General features: G+C 39.1%; 1 protein-coding gene across 1 annotated transcript in view; it reads right to left on the reverse strand.

Moving 5' to 3' along the window:
* Window positions 1-25,808, reverse strand: part of LOC143178070 (uncharacterized) — a 101,573-nt gene extending 75,765 nt beyond the window's left edge. The window contains exons 1-2 of the mRNA XM_076376504.1: window positions 25,401-25,808; window positions 1,976-2,021 (exon numbers count right to left, since the gene is read on the reverse strand). The gene's annotated coding sequence lies outside the window, so the exon portion shown is untranslated. The remainder of the gene's footprint in view (window positions 1-1,975; window positions 2,022-25,400) is intronic.
* Between the last annotated feature and the right edge of the window lie 258 nt (window positions 25,809-26,066).

A 26,066-nucleotide genomic window follows, 5' to 3' on the forward strand; every position in this document is an offset into this window, starting at 1 on the left:
TAAAAATATAGTGTAAGAGATAATGTAATAACACCTGCAGCACGAAGTGGAATAAATAAATAAATATTTAATCTATTAATTTGACTATCCCTTTTCGTTTAAATTACTCAATTTTTTCCTATCCCTACATGAAACTGAAATTCACAAATTGCTCTCGAGGTTTGTGAAGTTCACTTTTCCATATTTCACACTATGAGAGCAAATAGGCGATATTCGTTTAACACACTCAACACCTTTCGTTACTGCTATTTATTAAACGAGTAACGAAATCCTTTGGCATATATCCATACTAACACGACAAATATTGGAACAATAACCTTTGCAAATATTAATTTACATACAGGGCTTAAATCATCGATTAGTTGAAAAATCAACGCTGTCTACTCCTAAATGCTGCCGATAATTTTATACCTAGCGAACACACATCAATGCATGGACAGAAGATCCTATTTGCATAGGAATCGATAAATTTCAACTATGTTGCTCGAAAATTGCCCACGTAATAATAAACTCACCAAAACTCGTGTATTTAAGATTAACATAAATGCGATAAATTTGTAAACTGAATTTATGAATTTAACCTTCTCTGAAATTTTAGTTTCTTCAAGTTGCAACATTGTTGCAGACTCGAGAAATCTTTCTTCATTAATTAATTACCAACTTTTGCATCGCCTCTGATAAAAATCGCTTCGTTGCTCAATGTTTCCACGACACGGGGACTAATATTCGCAATTTAATAGCTAAAGGAACGACGCCGATGGGCAATGATTGATTTATCATCTCGGCGGATCATACATCACACTTAACCTCAGACTTGAAAGTGTGAGAAGATTACAAACTTACACTCGTCACAACTGATACGACGGAAAGTAGAAAGAAGTTAGCATCTGTCACAGTCAAGCTTCCTCAATTACCTTGTGATTTATCGTCGAGGTGGAATGCAACTTTGCATGCTGTCCAGGAAGACGATGTAGAACAAGCAAAATAGCGCACAGTAACTAGTCAATAACACTAGGGCAGGTGTCCCAATCACTGCCACGTTACGCTTGTCGCGTAACCCTATTTAATCATTTAACCTTAGGCTCGAAACCCTTAAAATATCTGATTTGCAGCTTCAATATTAAAAAAATTCTATAACTTTACGACTCATTTCTCGACATTTTCTGTGATATTTATTGCAATATTATAGACAGTCAATTTTATCTCCTTCCCTGAAACCTACCTATCCCATATATTCAGATATAAAAACCAGAAATAATTGGCAGTTCTAGCGTCAAACGCGTTCTCCATTTCTATCTAATTTTTCCTCATAAAACCAAACGCTTGAAGCCCCAACCATGCACGCGAACTTTATCACACCTTTATCATCACTCCCATAAAATCCTACAGTCACGACCCATTGTGCAATATCAGAGCCAAAATATTTTCGTAATAACTGTAAACACGTGTTACGGGAGCCAACGCGTAAACAAGAGCCTTGGTTGATTTAATATCGATGTACGTTACTATTGCAGACGAGATTACAACTTCCCACCGATTCATCATCGAGCATCCCACAAATTGATGAATTACTGTTCGAGGCTAATACGAACCCAGAATATTTACCGAACTTATCGTCGATTCGACGTGGATGAATGGACGAAAGTGGCGCGCGTCAGAAGCGGAATATTAAACCAAAGGCGGGCGGAAGTGAGTCAGCGTTACCGCCGACGATATTACGCTACGCAATTATGATATAACGTACAGGGCGAACCGAAACTTGTTTCATAGGCTTTTGTGTCGGATCTCCTCCCCCTTTTCCTGGACGCCCCGCGGCTGTATGAATCGCCTTTAACGACGTCAATTTATCGCGCTCGGAGCCACTCGTTTCCCGTGCATCGTTAAACAACTCAACGAAACGCTGATTCTCGATATTCACCGCGGCAGAAAGAACACTGTGACAATAGGAACAAATAAGGTGAAAGCAACCAGTTACCTTGCGCGGTGGTTTCGCCGTGGTCGTTTGCCGCCTGTTCTACGATCTGCAAACAAGAGAAAAGAATTTATTAGGTTGAGTTCGTTGAGTGAGGGAGCATGTTTCTTAACAAATTTTAGGATTTGGTGGTTTTTTTTTGTGATCGAGAATGTTTGAGAAAGTAGTCTTTATGTCTCTTTTTATTAATTGAGAATCCTTTTGTGAGCACTCTTGATTTTTACACTTTTCTTGAGTACACTGGGTCCAGTTTGTCCACGACTATTTTTTTTATTGTTCTAAGCTTTCAAATAGTCTGAAAAGGTTCTACGATACTTATTGAAGTTTCTATTTTAATGTATCATCCCAGCTTGAGTCAAAAGTCTATAAGATTAATTATAAAAAATAAAAATTCGAAAGGAGTTAAAAAAAGGGCTCATTTTTTATTAACTAAATTGTAGGATTATTCGTGTCAGTCGTTGCTCAACTGGTGAAAGTAAAGCGACTATAGTAAAAAGGGTATTGTCGTTTCAGATGACAGACTGTGCTAATTATTATTTACTGATCCGTGTACATAATCCGATCGATAGTTTCGATAATGCAAAACAGGGGTCGTTGATCCATAGCATCTGTGACGAATTGATTTCGCGCTCTGATCGCTGCTGTCGTTACCAGTCTATCTGTCGTGGCATTCAGTGAAAGTGTTCCTTGATTTTATCTCAGGAAAAAGTATTTCCGTCAATGTCAGTTATGAAATATTTGGTATGTAAATAATATTAGAATTGAATAATGTTTCGATATAAATAATCATTCAGAACCAATTCTTACTTTTACTCGTATATATAATCTAGTCATTTCAAGTTTCACTCTTTCAATCTTCAAGTTCACTCATGAGTCACTCGTGAGTTTCGAATACAAACAGGAAGTTTCTAAAACTGCTGGCTGAATGCAAATGAAGAGTGGAGTTCCCAGGCCTTGTCAAAACGATGTCAATGACAGTTTATTAAAAATAAAATAGCTGAACCAATACAGAATATCTTAGCATCGATTCGTGTTAATTGAGGAAAAAGCGGCGGAAACACGCAGCGACGTTGACCCTGAACTAATGGAGTCGACCGCTAAGCGTTACTATCGAAGTTCACGGGTCAAAGTTCGAACGAGCATGTGAGTTCCTCGTATATCGGTCATGAATGTTTGTATCGAGTGACCGCGGAGCGATTGACCTCATCGGAGAGGCCCACTTTCAAGAATATTCTCTCGCCATGTTTGCAAATTTCACTGTCAATCATTTTGGAAGAATTTCGATAGTTCTTAGCAAGCTTTTATATTCAGTTCGAGCGGAATGCTTTGTACTTAAATGTTCATTGTTAACCACGTTCCACTGATACTATTAGTAGCTTCTTATTCTTACAGCAGACGTCCACTTGACAGTCTGTATTATTGGAAAGACCTTGTTTTATTCGCTTTACAAGGACAATAGGTGGAGGTTTCTATAGCAGTTTTTTCCCTTATGTGAGAACAACACCAAATTAATTTTGTGTACAAGGATCACAGATGGAAGCATTCTAATTTTAACTTTAACAGCCTTCAATTTCAACATCTAATTACTTCTGTAGGAATTAAAATTCGTCTATTTATTCCTTCAGTATTAGTACAACAAAAAATATTAGGGCTAGATAGCTCCCAAATTTGACTAAATATATAATCTCATCTATTCATTATAATTATACAATCTTTTATTTTATAGAATTTGTTCGATTTAAAGATAAGTAAAGAAAACACTTTCAACTTATTACCATTTTTCATTATTATCTTTCATTTTTTAGACAATCTTTCATTTCTCCATCGAAAATATCCCATTAATTTAAGCCCAAATATCGTAATAAAAAATGATTTCACTCGTAGAATGACCTACTATCAGCCTCCTGTGTATTCTACTTAAGATTTCAAATCTCTAAACTCCTAAACTAAAATCAAATATACTCATATCTGAAACCCACCCAAAGAAAATACAAAGTTTCTACCCCTGGCAAAAAGTTTTCCATCAAATGCAAGAATACAGTTATTTAAAAATATAGTAATTTTCAAAACTATCAAATACTATCGTACCAAACCTATTCAATTTTCCCACACGACTTATATTCACACAATATCATTTTCCATTTCACGAGCTACAACATTTTGAAACAACTCCATATTATTACATTTGGCCAAAAGCTTTTTGCCAGGGGTAGTAGAACCTCGAATTCCTTCTTCGACATTCTATAGAATAAAATGCCCTCTCGAGGAAAGCTCAAATTTCGCGAGAAACTGTGACACCGTGAGTCAGCCACCCTCGCTCGACCCGATTCAATTTTAAAACCTGACCAGAGCTCAGCGCAAAGGGAGGGCGCAGGGAGGGAAACAGGGAAAAAAACAGGCGGCGATTGCAGGCGTGCATCGACGTCGAGACGGAATCGCGATGCAGCCGTGGATCAGAAATAGCCGCGGCGCTGTAATAAAAGTTCTCGGAAGACGAACTCATCGTCGGCTGTCGCCAATTACGGCGTTGCATGGAACGCAATGCCACGGACCAAAATATTGAGCGTAATTGCGAGGATCGTGTTACGCGTAATCGCCAGCTAACTCCTGGTGTCGATTCTTATTTCACCCTGTCGCTTCTCTAACTCCTTTTCCTCTTGCAGTAGAGTATCTGGAGGATTAGGTAACTCGAGAGTTCTGGGACACGATATTCTGCGGGGAAGTATTTTAAGGGGTATCCTGATCTAGAAACTTAAAAAGATCGATTTTTTTCAATTCCATTTTCTGAGGGTATATGTTCTCGAGAATATTTCTGCCAATTGATATTGCTGGATTCGTAAAATGAGTGGAGTTAGAAGAGTTTGTCTGGAACTTATGAAGCAGCGTTATTGTATGGTATTAGGTACACTTTAAACGTGATTTTCTGGAAACTAGATTCTTCCAAATGGTTACCATGATATCTCAAGTTCTAATTGTTTGATTGGCTCCAAATTTGGAGAGAATCCTTAGCACACCTGTCTTTATCGTTCGAAGTAGAACTTTGAAAATCCAATGGTTTTTGGTATTATTTTTAACATGCCAAAGATAGAGAAAGGCACAAAGAATCGATTTGATTTTAATGTGCTGCCAAATTTTTTTATTTCAATATTTTTGCACAATTCTAGTTCTGACTATAGGCACGTTCATATTGTACAAGATTATTCTCGATTCGTTCATTTTAGACAACTATCAGAATCATGGCAACCATGAAGGCATTTTCAAGAGAAGAGGCTGTACTAAAGCAGCTGTATCTCTTACAATTTTCAATATTTTTACATTAAAAAAACTGTGTATGCTCCTTAAATATAGACGAAAAATGTACGAAGAAGTCTGATATAAAAATGTGTTACCGTACAAAGAAAGTAATACAAAGAACACTTGAAAACTTGCGGGCTAGAACAGAATACCCCCTTAAGGGAAAAGAAAGGTCTGGTGAACTTGTTCCAGAAAAGGGAGGATTTTTCATGAGTTCAAGAAATTTTGGCCAAGTTATGATGGAAGGAGGGAGTTTCAAGTTTCTCGGGTTACTACAGCAGTGGCTTGGAGGAGGTTGCGACTTGAGCAAGGTTGGCTTGAAGAAATTTGCCAAATTTTCTCCGCAAATGTGGGAAACTTGGCAATATTGACCCAAAGGAGAAGAAAATTCAGCTATGTTGGCAAGGAAGAGAGACTCTGGGGCAATTTTTTTTTAAGGAACAAATCTGGGAAGGAAAACTTGTGAAGAACGTAGTAAACGTCATTTCTTTTAGAGATAGAAGTTGGTAAATTGTCTGCAAGTTTAACTTATTGACTTTTAACGAGTTACACTTGCAGTACAAATTATGGTCCAAGTATTGTAGTAGATGTTAAATATTCGAATTTGGCAAAGAAGCAGAAATCGTAACATCTTTGAGAAGCTTCATTTTATAATAATTAGACTGCAGATTTTTATGAAATTTCATATTTTTATAAACCCAGTTAAAGAAAAGGAATTTAAATAAAATTTTTTGTATTTAATATTTTTCACATTTTCTATATTTTTGGATATCATATGTATTCTACAATTCTATACACATTTCAAATTTTAATAAATGCATAAAAATCCACAGTCTAGTGATAATTCTGTACCTCAGAGGCTAACCCAAGTCCATTTTTTTCGCAATTTAGTTTTTTACACAATCGTATTGATTTCTCTTCATGTTATTTGAATAATAAGAATTTAATTAAGGTGTGTTACAAGTGTAAGAAATTTAATTCTATAAACTTATAAATTACTTCGAATACCTACTATGTTCAGAAATGGCTAATTGTGTTTGTGCTTTAACTCTCCTGAAAAATAACAGAAAAGGACTTGGGTCACGTTGGTTCTCAGGAACAGAATAATTTAGTTACGAACTAATTGGCTGGAGAATTAGCATTCGAAGAGTTAAATTAATTCTGATTCGTCCTGTCTCAGAAAACTGATAAGACAACAGAACATGCAAGATCGAACTTTGTAATAACCATTCTCCTTTCTTTGTGGAAAATCGTCGAGTACACGTCAAGAATAATTTTACACAAAGTGTCTATTTAAATATAGAATTTCATTTTCCTGCGTGCACTCTGTCCCATTATGCAAACGAGGCTTCCATAAATGCGTTGTATCGACAGTTGCGTCACGGTTTCAAACAATGCACAAGCGTGACAAGTTCGACGAAAAGTTTCCTGTATCGTCACAAATTGGAACGAGGCCCCGAAATTTGAATATCTCCCAAGCTTCGAGGAATTTCGATTTCCAAGGGAAGTGGGGTCAACAGTTCGTTGCACGATGATTGTATTACACTTTAAAAATAAGCTGAAGTCTCGTCACAAAAGAGGAGACAGGGTAAGCTGATGAATACGCAGCGTCTTGTTTTCGTTCTCGATGCGAGCCGACGCAATCACGAATGACAGTGACGAGTGTTAAACAACGAGTCAGACACGATTTCCGAGTGAAATTCCACCGAGAATATGAAATCGTGAGCTTTGTTGTCGAGAGGAAAAAATGATCTAGGAGATAACAGAGCTGTTTCGTAATTACCGCCTCGTTGTTTCGTAATTAAAAGTTTATGATAAGCGAGAAATTTATCGTGAAGAGACTGTCTGGTTTCCTGCTCTCGTTCCATTGACCGTCTGTTCTATATTGAACTTTACTGATATGGAGTACTTTCCTTGCTCTGACTTAGGAAATGTTAGTTCATAGTTACAAAATAGTTTTGCAATTTGTAAGTATTGTGGTGAATGCTATGAAATAAATTATACCGAATGATTGATTTTGTAAAATATTTATGAATTTCTAATGTTGACTCAATTTAATGTGTATATTTTTATTGGTAAAAAAATAGAAGCAGTATTATGAGATTAATACTGTCCTATTATTATTAATGCTTCTGTAAATTTCTGAACGAAGCTTAATACTTAAAATTGTAAGGAAAGTCGTAAACATTTTGCAAGTTTCAGTATAGAAACTTCAGAGTTTCTTTTGTACCCATGTACAGAGGTTGACCGACGACTTTGTAGCGAGGGACAAGTTTCTAGTGTCAACTCAAGCTCCTAGTAGACCACTTCGGTCTTATGAAAGTTGTGACAATGCATATATGCAAATCACCTTCTCTCTAAATAAATTCAAGCTATGTACTCTAAACACAATAGTTAACACTATAAGTTTCCAAGTTACCAATCTCGTTACGTTTCTAACAGAATTCCTAGATAACTGAAACTCAAGAACACATACCCCTACCTGAAGAAAAGGAATCCTAATCTTCTCCAATACAAACAGAACACTAATTAAAGTAAAATATTCTTATCACTTCACAAGCTTCAATCATTATCTAAAACTTTCTGAAAAACCACTAATTCCAACACTTGCAAACACACGTTTTTTTCAAGACAATTAAGTCTAATTTCCTATTAGGTACTCACGATTTCGATCCCTGACCATAGTCGACATGAAAGTCAGATAGCGCTTTCGTGGCGACCTGGAGCGTTTTAAATCCCGAACTACTCGAATGGTCCAATTAAAGCTCATTTTTATGGCTCGGGAGTGAAACGAAGCCAAGATTCCATTCGTCAGAGCGGTTCTTTGGAAAGGGGTAAGAGAGAGTGGTTCGTTCGAGGGGGTGAGAAGAAACTGAGAAGGTAGTATTGATCGCGCGGCCGAAAACATTCGCTCTCGACGACCGACTTTTTTCCACGTCGAGAAGAAGGGACACGTAAAAACAACTGAGGAACGTGTCACGATTTTTGCATGCGTTCGTCGTGCAAATGGGCAGAAAAACCGAATCTCCACTCGTTATCTCGTTAAACGGGTGGCTTGAGTTATCTCCTCGCCCTGAAAACATCCTCTTAATGAGCTTGACAAATTACAATTTACGTGGCTCGTCGAAAACGATAAGAGCGAGGTAGAAACATTTCGCGATTGTTATTTACGTTTACTTTCTCTTCGGGATAATTTTGCAAGCAAAAGATCTTGTATAAAGAAAAAGATAAAGATAAGGGGAGTCAACATTTGATACTCTACAAACTACAGAACACCTTCGTGAATTTAATAACCCTCCATGAACAAACTCACGAGTCACCCCAAATTCACCACCCCATAGCAACGCCTTCTGTGCCCACCAAACTCTATCCTGTATCAAAACAAATCTTTCCACTTTCATCATCCCTCCCCAGCAAAACTAAAAGAAAGTCACTAAGATTCCAGAAGACCACATTTCCTCCTAAAAGCGAATTTAGACGTTTCACTTTGGTTTTTACTGTTGAGGTTTTCGGGTGTAAGTTTTCTTCCTTTTGGAAGAATTATCTCAATGCTTCGCTAGCATTGCAGCTAGCCTCATCAGGGGTCAATCTGATTTCACGTTGGTTGATCATCGCGGATTCATCTACAGGGAAAAGTGTAAAGGTTGCTTTCGTCTGCATTTCATCCATAGTGAGGAGTGAAAATGAACAGTGAAGGAAGTAGAGCCTAACTCTTCTTTTGATGAAAGAAATGGATAAAAGCCAAAAAGCCAAATCGATATTAAATATAGATAAAGTTTAGAAGTCTTTAACGATCTCACTTTGTATTTTGTTTCCAATTCTTCTATAATTAAAAAAAAGGTACCATTTTGTAACAAAATGCAAGATCAAAATTCAGAGATCGTCGAGGACTTCCAAAGTTTATTTATATTCTACATATATCCATTAGACTTTATACCTTCAGATGCAATGTTTGGGCTGGGCAATGTCCACAAGCAAACACTTCCAGAAAAACATGTCTCCTATTAAAGGCAACATCTCTCTGAATAAATATTTCATCATGAAAATGTAGAATAATATAGCTAATTGTAAGAGACGTAACTGTTAGTAAGAAACATTTGGCTTCATCTTCATCGATACTTCTCTTAAAAGAATTCTTGGACTTGTAACTTCCCTGTGATCCTCTAACTCTATTTAACCCCTTAAGATCCACGTTCTCCCACTAGACAACCATTCCAGTGAACGAGAAGAGGCTCCTGTGCTCGTATTTAGCCGCGAGGGGTTGGCTTCTCAAGGACACGTGGGTGACGTAAGCGAAAAGGGGGTGGCGGAGCTATTTTAACAGGGCGACCCTGGATGATCGATCGGCGGGAATTAACGTGTCGCAGCCCCCCTTGAACGGCACAGAAATATTTTGTGCGGCACACGGCTGCGCTTTCCGTCCTCAGTAATTTCGGGATCGCGGCACGCGAGGTCGTCGAACTCGGGGCGTGACTGAGGGTAACTTTAACCACCCGTAGAGAGAGCTAGAACTTCTACTTCGCGCGCAATTGATCGACCGACCTGACGTCGAGGGGTGGCAGAGGGTGGCACCTCTTCTATATATCTCGTGGATTTATCTTCCGCGAGGGTGTGGAGGGCGTAGGGCCGCGAGGGGTGGGACCGTTTGAAATTTTCCGCGACCCCGAGCCCGCTTAAACTTCCCAAGTATTCCGTATCCAGGGCGTAATGTACGCGGCCCGCGATAACGCCGTTTATTCCTCGGCTCGTTTGCAATTTCCGCCCGCGAAAGGGACGCCATTCCCCTCGCGCTCGGCTGTTCTACGTGGATTCTCGGCGAACCTGGCGAGGCTACGTGGATTTTTCAAATTAGGGTAAATCCGACTGAGGCGACTCAACGGGAGAGACGTACCAATACAGAGACACGTAGATTTCATGGCAAGTGGGAATGTGGATATGTACTATGAAAATTAGGTAATTGTAAAATGTAGTCTACTGTATCTTTTCTTGTCTGCTCTGTTCTGTGGTCTATGGGTTCAATTTTTGTCCCATTTCAAGTCTCAAATGTGAAAGTTTGCACAAATTTTCCTCGCAGAACATTACAAATCCCTCTATATATCTTTCCTTCCTCTAAGCTTTATAACACGAATTTCATAAAATATGGCTTCATTTCCATAAAATATTGTCCCAAAAGAATGACTACTTGATCACTGCCTCTGAATCACTATAAAAATTCAAATGTATTAACTTTTATTCTAATGCAATAAACATTACCAGGTTGAACATGCTTTCATTTAAAGCGAGACACTTGTTCCGGGTTTAATTTATTGGTTGAAGCTGTCCCAAAAAGGAGACGCCGTGTTCGTCGAGATTAGAGTACTTGTTTTATACCCACTGCAGCTCGTTTCTCTCTGAGGCATAACTCTTCCCTGGAATTTTATGTAATATTACGGAGTTATTTATTTTTCGCGTAATTCACAGTTTCTAGGTGAACGCATCGTGAGAAAAATGCTTCACGATGCGGGCCTGTTAATCCACAGGTTCATTAATATTAATAGCAGAGTTACGGGGATCGCGAGTTACTGGGGTTATTCTGTTTTCTTTTTGGCGGAGAACTGAGCCTGAAATGCACGACAGATAACATTGTCGGTGAAGCTATCGGTTCTGCAGTATTAACTTTCAATTAATAGTAAAGTAGATTTATAATTTAATTTTACTAATATTCAGTTCAATCTTATCTGTTCTAATTTCTTCGCAATTTTAGTACAAGTATAATACAAAGTTAAATAGATTAAATATTTCATTCAGTGTCAACCTCTTTTTGATATCCTTAACTCTTTCAAAATCGAATTTTTTAAGCTATGAGAGAAATTTTTTTTAGCATTCATTCACTAACTTAAAGTTCTTAGTGTAACACAAAATACCTATGTTGTAGATTGCGGAGTTTTGAAGCTCTATAAAAATTGAAGCTTAAATGATACAACAAAATGTATTAAGACTTCTTTGCTTTATGTCTACCCTTCAATGCATCTGTGAAATTACAGAATCCTGTAATTATTAGTTTAGCATATGAGAATGGAAACTTCAAGGCATTATTATTGGAAAACGGAGACAGATCAAACACTATGTCACAGGACATCTTGTCCTCCACCACCCCTTAAAATATCCAAACCTATATTTGTTACAACCTGTACCCTAATTAGGATAAATATATTAACAAATAATTCCAACCTCTTAATTCCCAATATATATAAAAAGATATATATATATATATGTATATCTATCAGACTGCCCCAAAATTCCCAAAGTTCAAGTTACAGTGTCCTCAAATTCCACAACCCTTCAGAAGGAAAGTTCCCAACCCCTTTCGCGAGAAGACGCCAGCCAGGCAGGAAGGCGGTTTGTAACGTGGGCGGAAAAGCTCAGATCAATATCAAGCGCGAATTGGAACGTTACGTCGTGAAAATCGACCCGTGACCTAGTGTGGACCCGCCCGTAGCTGCCGCTCTCGGTTGGTGGCGCCATCCGAAACAGTCTATTCAGAGGGCACGAGAGCCTCGCTGCACCCACGCGCGTACTAGACTAAAAAGTGTCTGCGGAATTTTCGTCATCCCACGAGCACGTAATCCGCCACGTTTCGAGCGTCTTAATTCCCTCGCCGAACCTCTTCGAGGCCCCGCGTCCCCTTTCGCAGCCCCAGGAGCAATTTACTAAATTTTCAGACGGAGTTCCTAGAACGCTTTTAATTCCCTCAGGAAAGGAATGCCCATTTGTTTCGCGTAATCTTCCTTGCTCGGGCAAATTTTCTTCAACGACGCAGGAACCGCGACGTCGTGGGTGGTGGAGAAATGTTTTGGTGGAAACGTTGCAAACGGCTTTATGCAGAGTCTGTGACCGAGTTTTTATTTATAATTCTTCTTAGGAAGAATTTTGGCTGCCTGTGGAACGATTATTTTAAATAAAATTCATTACTGTGGACACTACTTGCTGTTCATTTGTTTTTTAGTGATTGCTTGGAAATTATTTTTGTGACCTAATTGTTTATAATTTGGTCTCTCTTTAATGGATAATTGTTACAGTATACGTGGTATGAACAGCTCTTGGAAGTGCTGTGAAAGTTAGGAAGCTTCTAATTAGAGTAGAAATGATTCTACTCGTGTTAAGTAGATTGGGTAGACCATTAGTCAGACGCACTACAATTTCGCGCAATGGTTGAGCGGTTCTACTGTGGAATTCTGCAAGTGAAATAAGTCCGTGTATATTTCTACCAAATTATAATTCCACTGTAAAGCACACATTTTAAGCTCTCTTTAGCTAACTTCCTAAGAGAAACCAAGAATGTAATAAGTAAATAAAAGGAGGAAAGAAAACTAAGAATACATTATTATTCTTCCAGAACCGAAGAACACAACGAGCTTCGCCTAAAATTACACAATCTTCTCAAAGTAAATTTAGTTAACTCTCCAGTAACGAATATTTAAATTCCTACCCCTGCATTAACACTAGAAATCCCCTTTCCAAGGAACCACAGCTCAACATAGCTAACATCCATTTACCAAAATAAACGTCAAGATCCCCACGTAACAAGAAACAATTATAAAGTCATTAGAATCGCCAGCAAGCCAAAAATGGCCGTATAGTGTTTCCGTTAATGTCTCCCTTTCGTCTTAATCAATTTCGTCGCGCAACCCCAAACAGTGACCTCGTTTCGCGGAGGCCGGAAGCAGGCGAGGGTTCGTCGTGAAACCTGCTACGATAGACCTCTGTGTACGTACGCCTATCGCGTAATGGGCCAGCGTGCTCTAGCTACTTATTTACACAGGGATAGTTCCATGTGTACGCTGTGAAAACGCGTGTGTTGCGCGAGGGAAGCCGCCGCGGAGGATTACTATTAGAGTAGACCTAACATTAATTCCTACCATGGTAGATTAGGACAGTCGCCAGGTTTCCCCTTTGCTCTGTGTTCACTGTCACTTCTAAGAATTATTTACGTCCTATTCTCTCACGAGCTTCATACATGTTGCATGTTGTTGATGGTAATCGATCTATTATTTTTAGTATGTTAACAGCCTTTGCTTGTATTTGAAGACATTAATTGTTAATTTTGAAGACGAAAAACTGCAGACGTTCACTCTACAGTAAAAGAACATTTTGAAATCTGAATATTTGAAACATGAACTCTGAACAATTTTATTTCTGACCCATTTAACATACTAAAGGTTTCACTCTGGTATATAAACAAAAATATATTAACAACGTTTTTTTGGATAGGCAAAGTCTACTTAAAAGGTAGAACGTAGTAAGAATTCGTTTGCATAACTCAACAGTGCATTGAACATAGCCACCATTAAGGCTCATTGATATACTGAGCACGGGTGGTCGGAAAAGCCGGTTGTGCTTTCAATTAAAACAGTAATGATTTACGATCACGTCGATTGGAAGCATACACTACATTCATTAAGCGTAACAGAAAATGCTGATGACTATTAATCGAACGCTTGTATCTTTGAAACCAGACAGGTATCTTTTCCTTCTAATACTAGGAGAAAGGAGAACGATTAAGAGTTTATTTAAGAAACAGAGATATTTTCACGATCTGTAATTCATTGTGATGGCTATTAAGAGGAATCAGTGCTAGTGAAGAGATCTTAATTGTTGAAATGACAAGAGACGTCGGAGGTAGGGAATAATACAAAGTAAGTAAATTATGACAGCCACGATCAGACAACGCGTACGAACAAGTTCACTTGTTCGAAAGGAGAGCTACATTGACACACTTTCTACGCCAGCCCATTCATACGCACCACGGAGATGAACACAATGGAAACATACTGATTTCCCGAAACTCGGTCTCGCTGAGATGAAGGAAAAAGATATGATGTACCATAAGTAATAAGGAAGCAGGAAGAGAACTTAACGATACCAAACGAGTATATGTTTATTTGTTAATCTACTTTTATTGTTGAGATAGCCATGGTTTTTTTTCTAACCAGTTAATTAGCATTTCTAGCTAACTAGCATTAATTTATCGATAAATGACTTGGATTTCTGTGCACAAGAAGAGTGATGTGTTCTATTAGTGTAAAATAATAATCCTTACTAATTTCAGGACTAAGAATTGTTATTATATATTAGGTATGTAATTATAATATTATAATAGAGTATCACTTATATAATACGAGAATAGTACTCTGAATAATACATGATTATTTGAAATGATTCAACAAACGAAAATACACATTTAATGTTATAATAACAATGTAAATTGCTTGAAAGTGACAGGTATTGAAATCGAAACATTGAATATGAATGCTTCAACACAATGTTCACCTATTTACTGCTGCCAAAAATGAGATGAAAATTCGTTACAAATTTTAGTTATGTGCTTCACTGTGCCAATGAAACTTTGGCTCTAAAATTACTATAGAACTACATACATATGTATCGACCACATAACCACTCCTAGATATAATTTCCGTGTAGAACGAAATTACTACTAGGAATAGAAGGAAACACAAAGAGACTGAAGACAATAGGTCCACCTTTATCTGACCTCTCTAACTTTCATAACTGTCCACTTTAATCGTTTAATCGATAAACAAAGTTTCCTTCTATATACCATGTGTATAACATGTAACGCCAACACACATGTACTTTAGAATCTCATAAATCAATAGAAGATTCTTAATATTTACAATCTGAACATTTATACTCATTTTCCAGAATCATAAACATGAACGATTTATCAATTAAAAAGTCACATATTGTTACGAGTATTTTTCTCACAATATCATCCCTCCAAAAAAATTAACCCTTGCTCCTAAACAATCCCGAACTAAAATTTCGTCTAAATTGTCTTGTATTAATATCACGAATCGAACATTTCTGAGGCGACCTTTGACCCCTCGGTGTTACTTTTTCAAAAAAAACCACCCCCGAAAGTGACCAAGACATTACGTTTCACGGAAGCTAGAGGAGGCGTAGCCACACGAGAGATTTACTTCCGACGGCGAAGTACACGCATTACCTTGCAGAATTTATTGCGACCTGTATACGCGAACCTCCATTGAATAATAGCACGTTCCCCCCTATTCCCCTCCCTCCCTCTGCAACGAGCGTACGTACGCGCGTACCGCCGAGGCCATGCTAATTCCTTGTATAAATAAAGGACTTATCTCCGGCGTGCACTCGTTCTCTAGACGTTATGATATACTAACCTCATTAGCATGAGGTGCTACGGAGAAGTATGGCTTCAATAACGGCACACAGCCACGCTCTGGATCGATGACGCGGTTGAAAACGACTTCTCGTTCGCGACTCAACGTTGTCAGCTTTTCCTGCCGTATTCTAACTGCCCCTTATCGATCGATACTATCGCTGTAATGGCAAGACGACGGTCTTTTCATTTTTAAATGAGCTTGGATATAATGCTGGTTTCGTTGAATTTTAAGCGGGGGATGACGAGGTCTCTTTACTTGGGAATTTGATTTTTTTAGTTTCTTGCTTCCTGTGTAAAATGTATGTAAATCAGGGGTGGTCATTTTTAGGGTCGAAGGGGGAAAATTTTGTATGAACATTGGACCATGAACTTCTTGAACCTTCATTGTATATGAAATTCTGTATATGAAATTTTCTGTGATTATAGAATAAGGGATTTCTGCAAAGTGGTTTTCTTTAAGAATACCAACAGTTTTCATTGTTTATGTATGTTCGACTTCATTAGCCAAAAGTTATCTTGAAAGGCAATACAAATTTAAATATTTTAAAATTTGAAACTTGAAGAACTTTGAAAATTTTCAATTAGGCAATTTGTGAGTTTGAAAATTTGTGAATTAGATATTATGCAACTTTGGAACTTCACTATTTAACAATTTGGAAATTAAAGAATTTGAAGTTTGAAAATTTAAAAATGTCAAAATATGAGATATGAAAATTTGAAGATTCAACAAATTTCTAAAGCCTATGGATGATCATATATGACAATCGCCTAATCATACAGGACAGTGGATATAAATTAGGGGAACATTGAAAAGAACAAAGTCGAGGTCGACCTCGCAGGAGATAAAGAAATGTGAACAGGTCGCGATAATAATAGGACAAGTCGACAGCAATAACGGCGACGATGCTAATGGTCAATATCGCGTAGAAGATAGCGGTACTAGTGACACACACGCGGTGGCAAACATGCCAGCCAGCGTAATAGGAGGTTGCAACAATGCGTGATTATTCATTGTTCGCGCGATACGAATTTTCGTATCGACTGATCGATAGTTTAACGGGATCCCGCTGGCTCGAGGCACGAAGGATGCGGGTTGTAACAAGGAATTCAAAGTACCGCAACTTTATTTAAGTGGTGGCAACGTGGTGCAGAGTTTAATGAACCCATTGGTAGCGAATTGAACTTCAAAACAGAGGGTTCTGTATATTTACTCGTAGATTTGTAATAAAATTAGGGAATTAAAATTTCAAGTTCTGCTAAGTTACTTCACTCAAGTTAAATTAGTCTGAAATAGGACATAAGGTAAATGTCCCAGTAGTCTATGGTCCAGTACTTGGACAGTAATGGAAATTCTATTTAATTTTGAGCTTGAATTCTTGTGTACCTAATAAAAACAATATCGACAGAACAAAAAATGAAATAGAATATTCAGCTACTGGAATGTAATTCAAGTATCGGGACACACATTTTTAGTTTACTTACTGGGACATGTATCTTAAGTGTCCAGGTATTGGGACATTTACTTTATGTACTTCCAATCCTTACTAGGCACCTGAAACTACAACTATTGTAGAATAATATACTTCATTGGCTTCTTCAAAGATTGTTACATGACCTAATTTCATCCCAATAAAAAGAATGCTAATGAACATAGCTAGCAGTTGTGTAATATCTCCCTCTTTTGGAATCTTTTGTCAATCATGTAACTATCTACAGATCAAAGCTTGGTATCTAATTTCTGCCCTATTCCATATTTCTACCCTGTCTCTACCCTTTCCATTGAAGATTACCCAACACGCGTTGCAGAAGCTACACCTTTTATCAATTTCCAGTCACGAAATTACCGAGTACGATAGAGCATGGTTGTCAGGGGAGTAAGGGAATTTCGTGCAGTGGATACAAGGAGTGTCGTGCCATAAATTCGCGCGGATATCGGTGAACACAAAGGGGGAGGGGTGGTCTCTAAACGTGTTCGAAAATTATGGCTTACCGGAAAATACGATAGATGATGCCAAAACGAAAACGAAGCGCACGACCGAGCATCGACCAATCGCGGAGTTCTTGTGTAACTCGTGCGGCCACTGATTGGAACGGGCGTGGGAGTATCGAATCGATTAGACCGCCGATCGATTGTCGCACGAAGCGCTCTCCTCTCGTCCCGGAAACCCTCGACCATTGCTCCACTTTCGATAGCGCCCGTGATTCCTTCGGTTCCCTTCCTATCACCCATTTCTCTCCTTTTAGCACCACGTTCCATTGCAAACGTTACTTTTATGCTTTCATGAATCGATAAAATTCGACAAGAGCCTCGAGTTTCGGGTTTCTGAAAAGTCTCGTTTCGGGCGTTCTGGAAGATCTGATTTGATGGCGATTGGGGGCATTGTGGCGGTTTAATATCTACGATTGTCGTGAAAGTAATAGAATTTTCAGGAAACGAAATCTGGTTATAGAATTAACAGATGTAGACTCACTTCTATTCTCTGGTAATGCAGAGGTAGTTTTATGTTTTTGACTTTAAATAGGCTGTACGAGAAGTGGGACGAATTTTAATTACGAATCCTTTTATCCATAATGTTAACAGACGTGTCTCTAATATTATTACATTACGATTAATCGCGTCTGGCATAAAAGGAACAACTGCTTCGTGCATATTTCAATATGCTCTGTATTCACACTAACAATAGACTTCATAAAAAATTTCGTAATCTTTGATTCAAAGCTTCCCTTCAGGGAACCCAAAAAGGGTTGTACATCACACCAAACTGGCCCTCCAAAATCCCAAACCTTTCATTATCTACACAACCCCCGATTCACGCCACAATCCTCAGCAAACACACATAAATGCTCCTCCATTAACCTGAGGATTACACCAGCCATTTAATCGAAGCTCGCAGGACAAAAGGCATTCAGTTAACCCTTCAAGCCAGGCAGTCCTTTGACGCGGGGTCGCCCAGTATCTTTGGCGAACCACAGGTTAAACAAACCCGTTACTGGTCGCAACCCTAATTCATAAACGAGGGAATGGTAGGGATAATGCGTCGTGTGATCGCGGTAATATCCTGGTAATGGACACTGAGCGCAGCTAACCTTGAAAAGATAAATTTCGCGATAAGAACGATAATTAACCCTGCTAATGGTTATTATTATCTGGAGGATATAAGGGAAAAACGCATAGAGAAATGCATACAAATTTCAGCAGAGACACGTCCTATTGTACATGCAAACATTTGTCTGTTTATCAGCGGCGATAACGATGGAAAACGAGCGCAGGGTTACGTAATTCGGCTCTTCCATTCGCGATCTTGAAAGGAACAGTCACCTAATTGAGGAAACGACCTCTCCTCGCTGACACGCTGCCTTCTTCTATGCTCCTCCGCCGAGGAGGACGCGTCTTGGATTTATAGTTATGCAGTCGTAAACGGATATGAGCAACGTTTCACGTTGTAACAGTTTATTAACTACCGCTGGGAGCGAATTAAGTGTGCTTGCGTCAGAGGAGTTATTTCTGTGGACTTGGAAGAATGAGGAATTTCTTGCTCTTGTGTGGAATCATTTAAGAGCCTGATTAATTTAAGGATTCAGCTCCTTCTCAGACGTGAGTGATTTAAATCGATAATTCACGTGACAGTGACTTCTATTGACTGTGACTACTTATAAATTCATACTGTCTCGTTTCACTGTACACTGTTCCTGTACTATAAACTTATGATTTACTGACGAGTTTATGGCGAGGAACACATTTTTGATGTTAACTCATGCATTGGCTATCCAGTATCTTAACTAAATTATGAATGTCAGTGGATGTAACACTAAGCTTATAGAGCAAGAATATTATGCATCAGTCTTTTAGAGCAGCCTTTTGCTGTTTCGTCATTCACTATCTATAACTACTTTCTTCAAGTGTAATTGAGCTAAAGTAGTTTTTCCCTTTTCAATGACTCACACAAGTTTATCAAATACTTTCCTTTACTCCAAATAACCGATAAGGTAGAATGGCCAATTATAAGAGTAAACTACGTCGACTTTAAACGATGTTTGTAGTATGCCCTGCGAACTCCTGAGCGATTTCCTTGAGAATATGATCTCGACTACATGAATGAGTAAATATGCTTAGTCAGAAAATAATTAAAGCGACAATGAGTGGCATAAAACGTGAAATAATTAGTGGCTATGCAAACGGTTTCTTAAATAACAGCTTTCTACCTGATTAGCGCGTTGCTTGTAATTATTATAATAAGAGGAGCCGCGCTTTATGGTGTTATTAGATGACGCGGGCGATATTCGTTTTACTACCGTCTAGGATTACGAACAACGCAGTAATGATGGTAATGTATCAGCGTTGGGATTCTATATTGCGTAAACCTGCTCGCTTACAATCATAACAGCGTTAAAAGTGCCTATTACTTCTCGACGCGGAACGCTTATCATCCTGAATCCAAATAGAAACACACGGAACATGTGCATAGCTTCCTATAAACATTCGGCATCTTTTCCCCTTGTGGAAACTACAGGTGTTCGTTTCGAGACAAGTATGTAATTTCGTATCACTTATGGTTAAGAGCATAGAGAATGTAAGACATTTGTCTTTGATATCTTGTGTATGAGGGTTTAAAAAAAATAGTGTATACAAAATTACTATTTTGATTCTAAAAAAGAATCTAGGAAATAGTTTAAACCTAATGTCTTCACCAAGAAAACCTATTTTTATTTATAATGAGTGTCTTTTGGTATCTAGTTTATTCGAGATTAATTTGTAATTGATTGAATCTTTTAGGGTTGAATTTTTGTCCACTTTCCTGATGTCTTATAGGATCAATTTTTCCAAGTAACACTGTTCTCATATGCAAAATACAAAATTCCTGTTGGTAAAAATTCAATGTACTAATTGATATTTAAGAAAACTCAAGATTCTACTGAGATTAGGCTTCACGGAAACAGAAGCATGAAACCACGACCCTAAATTACTACCTATACGATCGACACTGCACACTTGCACCTCCCACGCACTTGCTCCGAAATGCCCCAACGCTCCTCAGGTAGCACTTAGCCATGAACTGTAGTACCAGTGATCTAAACAATCACTGCACGACTCTACACACAAAATTCCAAAAAACCAGGCAAATAGACATCTCAGCCTTAGAGGAAAGAAAAATATAGAGGGATCATTTCCTTATTTCGACCTACATATTTTTTTAGCATAATTTGTGCAAGATCTGTTCTCTGTCAATTTATTAATAATTAAATTTGTACAGTACTGTATGTGTATGTACAGTATCAGCCATAAGTATTCGAACAGTGTGACATGTTGAGAAAAATACAGGTTTCTTTGTAGTAACTGACGTATTATGTCTTAAAATTAAGTATATACTAATTACAGTAACTGTATTATTAGCAGTCATTAATGGTTAGTCTAAGGAATAAATATCGTTTGCTACCAATAAACCTGCAATTTTCCAAACTTGTAAAATCGATTGAATACTTATGAACGATACTGTATAAACATACTCATTCGATCAATGCTTCCAATTAAACCTGTCACTTTCTTGTAATACAGATCCTCTCGTACTTATTCATTCAAACAAGTTTGAAATTCTCAACAAATCACCATACGAATCTTGCACAATTTGTCCTCAGAGAAAACTGTAAATCTTTGCTTCACGTCTTTCCTTCCTCCAAGATCTCAGGAACGAAAGACCTCGATGAAACTTGGCATTCAACGACCGATTGTGTCGAGACTTTCGGGACTGTCCCTTGCTCGTCGACAGGTGTTGTAACTGGCCCAGATTCCGGTCCGTGTACCAATAGCAGCTCTCGCTTAAATATATCGCTGGATGGCGGCGGCATCTGCGGCGATTTCGCAACGCCTCGGAACCGCGGAATCCCTGCGAATCGATATCTCGCCGCCGAAACGAGCCCCCTCCTCGATTGCGAAACGGAAAAAGGAAAGCAGAGAGAGGATCTTCGTTTGCGCGAGGCCCTACAATGCAATCAATCCGACGATCTCCCTCGCCAATTAAGTTTGCAAAACGCTGGGCTCGCGAGCGCTGCCGCGTTCCCGACGCTATCCCTTCGCCGCGGAAGCGAGCCTCTCGAAGAGAGATTCTATTCAGGACGATCGGGTCGCGTCGATACGCAAAGTCGAACCCCGCGGCCACCTTTCTCCCGTCAATTATTCACCCCCCGCCGATTTATGGCTCGACGTTTCGCGGATGGAGCGAACGCTCGCGTGCCAGAGCTGCTTCGACGGCTCGATTTAATGAAACGCGTAAATCATCGGAGGATGCGCGATCGAGGGCTTGGAATTCTTGGGATTTTGACAGGTGCAGGGTACTTTGATTGGGATTCGTAGTGGAGACCGAGGAGAGTGAGGAAAAATGAGAAACCAAGGTGGGGATGGTCTGCAGTAGGAGCTCGATTAAACGAGCTTGGAGTATTCAAAGTTTCTTGTATTTAGAGCTGTGCATGTTGAGTATAATGGAAATAAGAATACAGTAGAGAATATTGATTAGCAAGTATTTTGATAAATATTGATTGCACGTCAGGAAGTGTAAAATTCTGATTTTAATGATACTTGGGAGGATTGTAGAGTAGTCGAAAATATTTGACACGTGTCTTTTTATGGACTCTAGTTCATGTTAAATGCTCTGAGTAACCTCAAAGAAATATTTCAGTAAATCGAATAAATTTTACCAACAATAGGTCAAAAAATAAAATAGAGAGAGAAGACACTTTCGTTATAAAAACAGAAACTTTTGAATGAATAGGTTACGTAGACTACTCAAAAATGATTGTAAACATTTATGACAGACCTGGTAGAGTGCACTCAAGAATAACTATGCAGTAATGTGTAAGTATGAAGGTTTTAACAATGCAGGACGTATTGACTTAAAATCGTGTGGTTATGGCAGACTTGGAAGGGTTCTAAGAACGAACAATGTAAGTCGTACGGGTTACAAATTTACAGCCGTCAACGAGGACGATCGTAAAGTACAAATGATGACCCGATCTTGACGCTTACTTGCTCGTAAGTCAATATTTACGAGGCGTTTAATGGCAAAGGGCGCCGCGTGTTTAGGAAGACGAAGAGTTCTCGGTGGACACCCCCTGCTTGGAATTTTAATGGTTCAGCGAATGAATAATCTTCCGAAGCTACAAATCCTATGAAGGGATTGGAATTTTAAACTGGAATGGTTTAGTTGACTAGGTCAACAAAGGGGAGTTATATTTTGCAAGTAGAATGACAGAAGTGACTTACTCGAAGTACAGTAGAGCGTCGATTATGTGAACTGGATTTTCCTTGAACTTTGTTACTTAGAATTTTAGGTATTTAGAGTACTAAAGATGAAACTATGCAAGGACCTCAAGTAAATTTCAAACTATCATTTAGTAAGAGCTTATCAAAACTTTTAAAAAAATTGACCATGAATTTTGAAGTTAATGGTAACTCTGATAATCGACGTCCTACTGTATTCAAATTTTTAGAAACTAATCTTCAAAGTAGAAAACTCTTCGATTCGACCTGAATTCTTTTTATCAGCGACTGAACTGCAATATCTTATATTCTGTCTTTTCTTTCATCTTTATATTTAAAGTATTGTAATCTTAGCCATACTGATCAAAGGAAAATTCGTATCTAACGACCCTCTGAAATAGGAGGACAGCAATCTGCTATCAGCTGCGCCCCAAACTTCGGTGATACAGAGCACGTTATCGTGTAGAAAGCGTTCTATCGCAAATATGTCAGGTATTGCCTGTCTACCTTTCAACCTAACGTCAGCTCAAGTAGACACGTTTCCTTATCGACACTTCCTTGGAGTTTCCCACGTGTACGATTCTATGATTAGTGAGCTGAAGTTATACGTGACAAATAATACGAAAATTAATCTAGTTCGTTTACATCTACGAGTTTGTGGGGAAAAAGAGAAACGAAAAATCTTGAAGATATTGCGCTATCAATAAATGCAAGTAGGTCAAAAAACACTGTTTATATGAATTTGTATGAGAACGAACAGGTTGACTTACATGAGTCCATGTTTGTATAAGTGAATTTTACTAAGCATTTACTCATGAACACATGACAATCCTTAGGAATTCAGAAATGAAGTTGAAAGTACAATAATAAAATTATACTTAATGAATTGATCTCTCTTTCATTTAGTAACAAAGATACTGTATTGAACGAATGAATTGAGACAATTGAAGAACCTAGTATTGATGAATGAATACACCAAAAAATATACAAACGCAATCATTTTCCAAAAGCTTTAAAAGGAAGGAATAAATTATAAACATAAAATATTCTTCAATGTGCCAGTGCGCAGTGAATCATAACGTTAATTTAGAAGTCTCATTAGGGTGTGATTTCAACGCGTGGTTAAATAGACCTACTCGATCCACCATGTGAAACGTTTACCCCAGAAGTCAAACAGGGTAGATGTTGCCCAATACTCGACATTTATCACTTTAAATAACGTTTCACTGGCCCTCGTCGAATAACCCTCGATTATCCACCGTCCAAACTGAGCATTCAACCGATCGTTCACTACATGCATCCCCGGTGTTTATGCAACGAGCCTCTTTCATCGTGGACCGCGTCAACTGGTTCATAACGCGATGGAAGCGTGCAGCTCGTGTCTTTAAAGAGGCACACTCACTCCCCTAATAATCAGATACGTCGATGTTGGTCAGAAAAAAATAGAAAAAGACTCGAGGCTTTTAACAAATTGAAAATCTGCACGTAGCAAAGTGGACAGAGTGTTTTGGTTCTGTATGGTCTTTTACTGGGTGATGGAACACTTCTGGTGGAGTTTGCCCTTGGGGACACGATTTTAAAAGAAAAAGGAAAAGGATTTAAGGGACACTAAAGTATATGATAGAATCCCTCTGAAGGTACAAATCATCTGCAGTACGATCGGGGACAGAGAAAATTCAGAGTCATAAATTACTGGAAGTAGTAAACGGAGTTATAGTCGTCAGTGAAGAAGTCGAAGTCGTAAATTACCTAAATTGACAGATGATAACTTTTAAGGAATTGGAGTAACAGGGATCTTTAGTCCCAGTATTGAATATATAGGACGTGAAATGGGGATTGATTTAGTTTGAATCACTTTTTGCCAGATTCTTAGTTTTAGACAATTGACTTGAATATAGGATCTTGCTTATGTTCATGGTTTCAATTCTATGACCTTTAGTTTTCTCTATTGGATATTATAGCTCATTAGTGAACTGTCTAATAGAGATCATATATAATGGACAGCAAGAGCTTTTAGAATTCTCTGAGACAAGCTCATAATTGCCCTTGTTTATTTTATTATTCCTTATCATTCTGACTTTCAGTAAGTCCAAAACAAGCTATGAAAAGAAGATTTGATCACAGGACAGAATCCTTTAGGTATCAGATGCTTACTGACAACAAATTACAAACTTATAGAAAGGAAATGCTGTAGTCTAGTTTTGGTCACACTCTTTTCCTACATTTCCAGATTTACCATTCCAGTTTTATGACTCCAGATTCTCTCTATCTCTGTACTTTTCACCGTGTATACAGTTGTACAAGTCCAACACGACCCACCACCTTCGCCCCTAGTCCTTCCCCCGCGATCACTCGAAACATAGGCTCCTATATCTTCACTTCCAACAACAGTCTGCATCGTCTACCTCCAGCAGACTCCACGATACCACAACCACGTTCCTCCCCAAACCAAAGGCATTCAACAGAAACACACGAGAACAGTCTGGTTCACGGGACAGGTCCCACAAAGTACACTCGCGAAATCCAAGACAGCCCCCGAGGACCCTCCCTAACCCTACCTGTCCCCTTAATCCTAGCGGTTGATCCATCCGCCTAAATCATCGAGGAAGCACACACATACACACGGCTGACAACATATCGTGAGTGGCGTGCACCGTGCACGTGCGCGCAGTTCAGATACACACCTGCACGTGCTACTCCTGGATGAGAATACGGGAACACTCGCCTCTTCCTTCACACTAGCTCGCGGTCACGGCGCGTTCACCGATCGGCTCGCACTGCTCGAGGGAACACGCGCGATCTTCCTCGTTCCCGCGTCAGCTTAATCCTCGGCCGCGTACGCTGGGAGTACGCGCGCGGGTGTGAGCGTGTCCGTGCGCGCGTATGGCTGGCTACGACGTGTGAGTGTGTGTATAACAGTGTACGTGTGGCGACGAGTCGCTGGGTCACCAGTGTGCGAGCGCGTTCGCGTGTGACGACAACGTGCCGCCGCGACTCGGTCTGTCAGATCGGGACGTCGCGCGTCGACGCTTGATTACTGGCCGAGAACGTGATAGCAAAGCGAGGGAACGAACGGGTAACACGCAGCTCGGTGTACCAGCGGAGACTGCCGGGTTCCCCTCGGTCTGGCCGACTGCTGGCCCGCTATAGCGGAGAGGTATATAGCACACTCGTCGCGTGTGTATACACCGCTCCAGGACTCAACGTGGCGCTGTGGAGGGGGACCAGGCGCGGGGGTGGGAGCGAGAGTCATTCTAGGGGAAGGGTGAGAGAACGACAGAGGGGCAGGGAGAGTGGAGGTGTGACGTAACCGAGTCATCCAGGATGCACGAGTGGAGGGGAGAAAGAGG

Source organism: Calliopsis andreniformis, chromosome 4, assembly GCF_051401765.1.
Source record: "Calliopsis andreniformis isolate RMS-2024a chromosome 4, iyCalAndr_principal, whole genome shotgun sequence".
Classification (NCBI taxonomy): Eukaryota; Metazoa; Arthropoda; class Insecta; order Hymenoptera; family Andrenidae; genus Calliopsis; species Calliopsis andreniformis.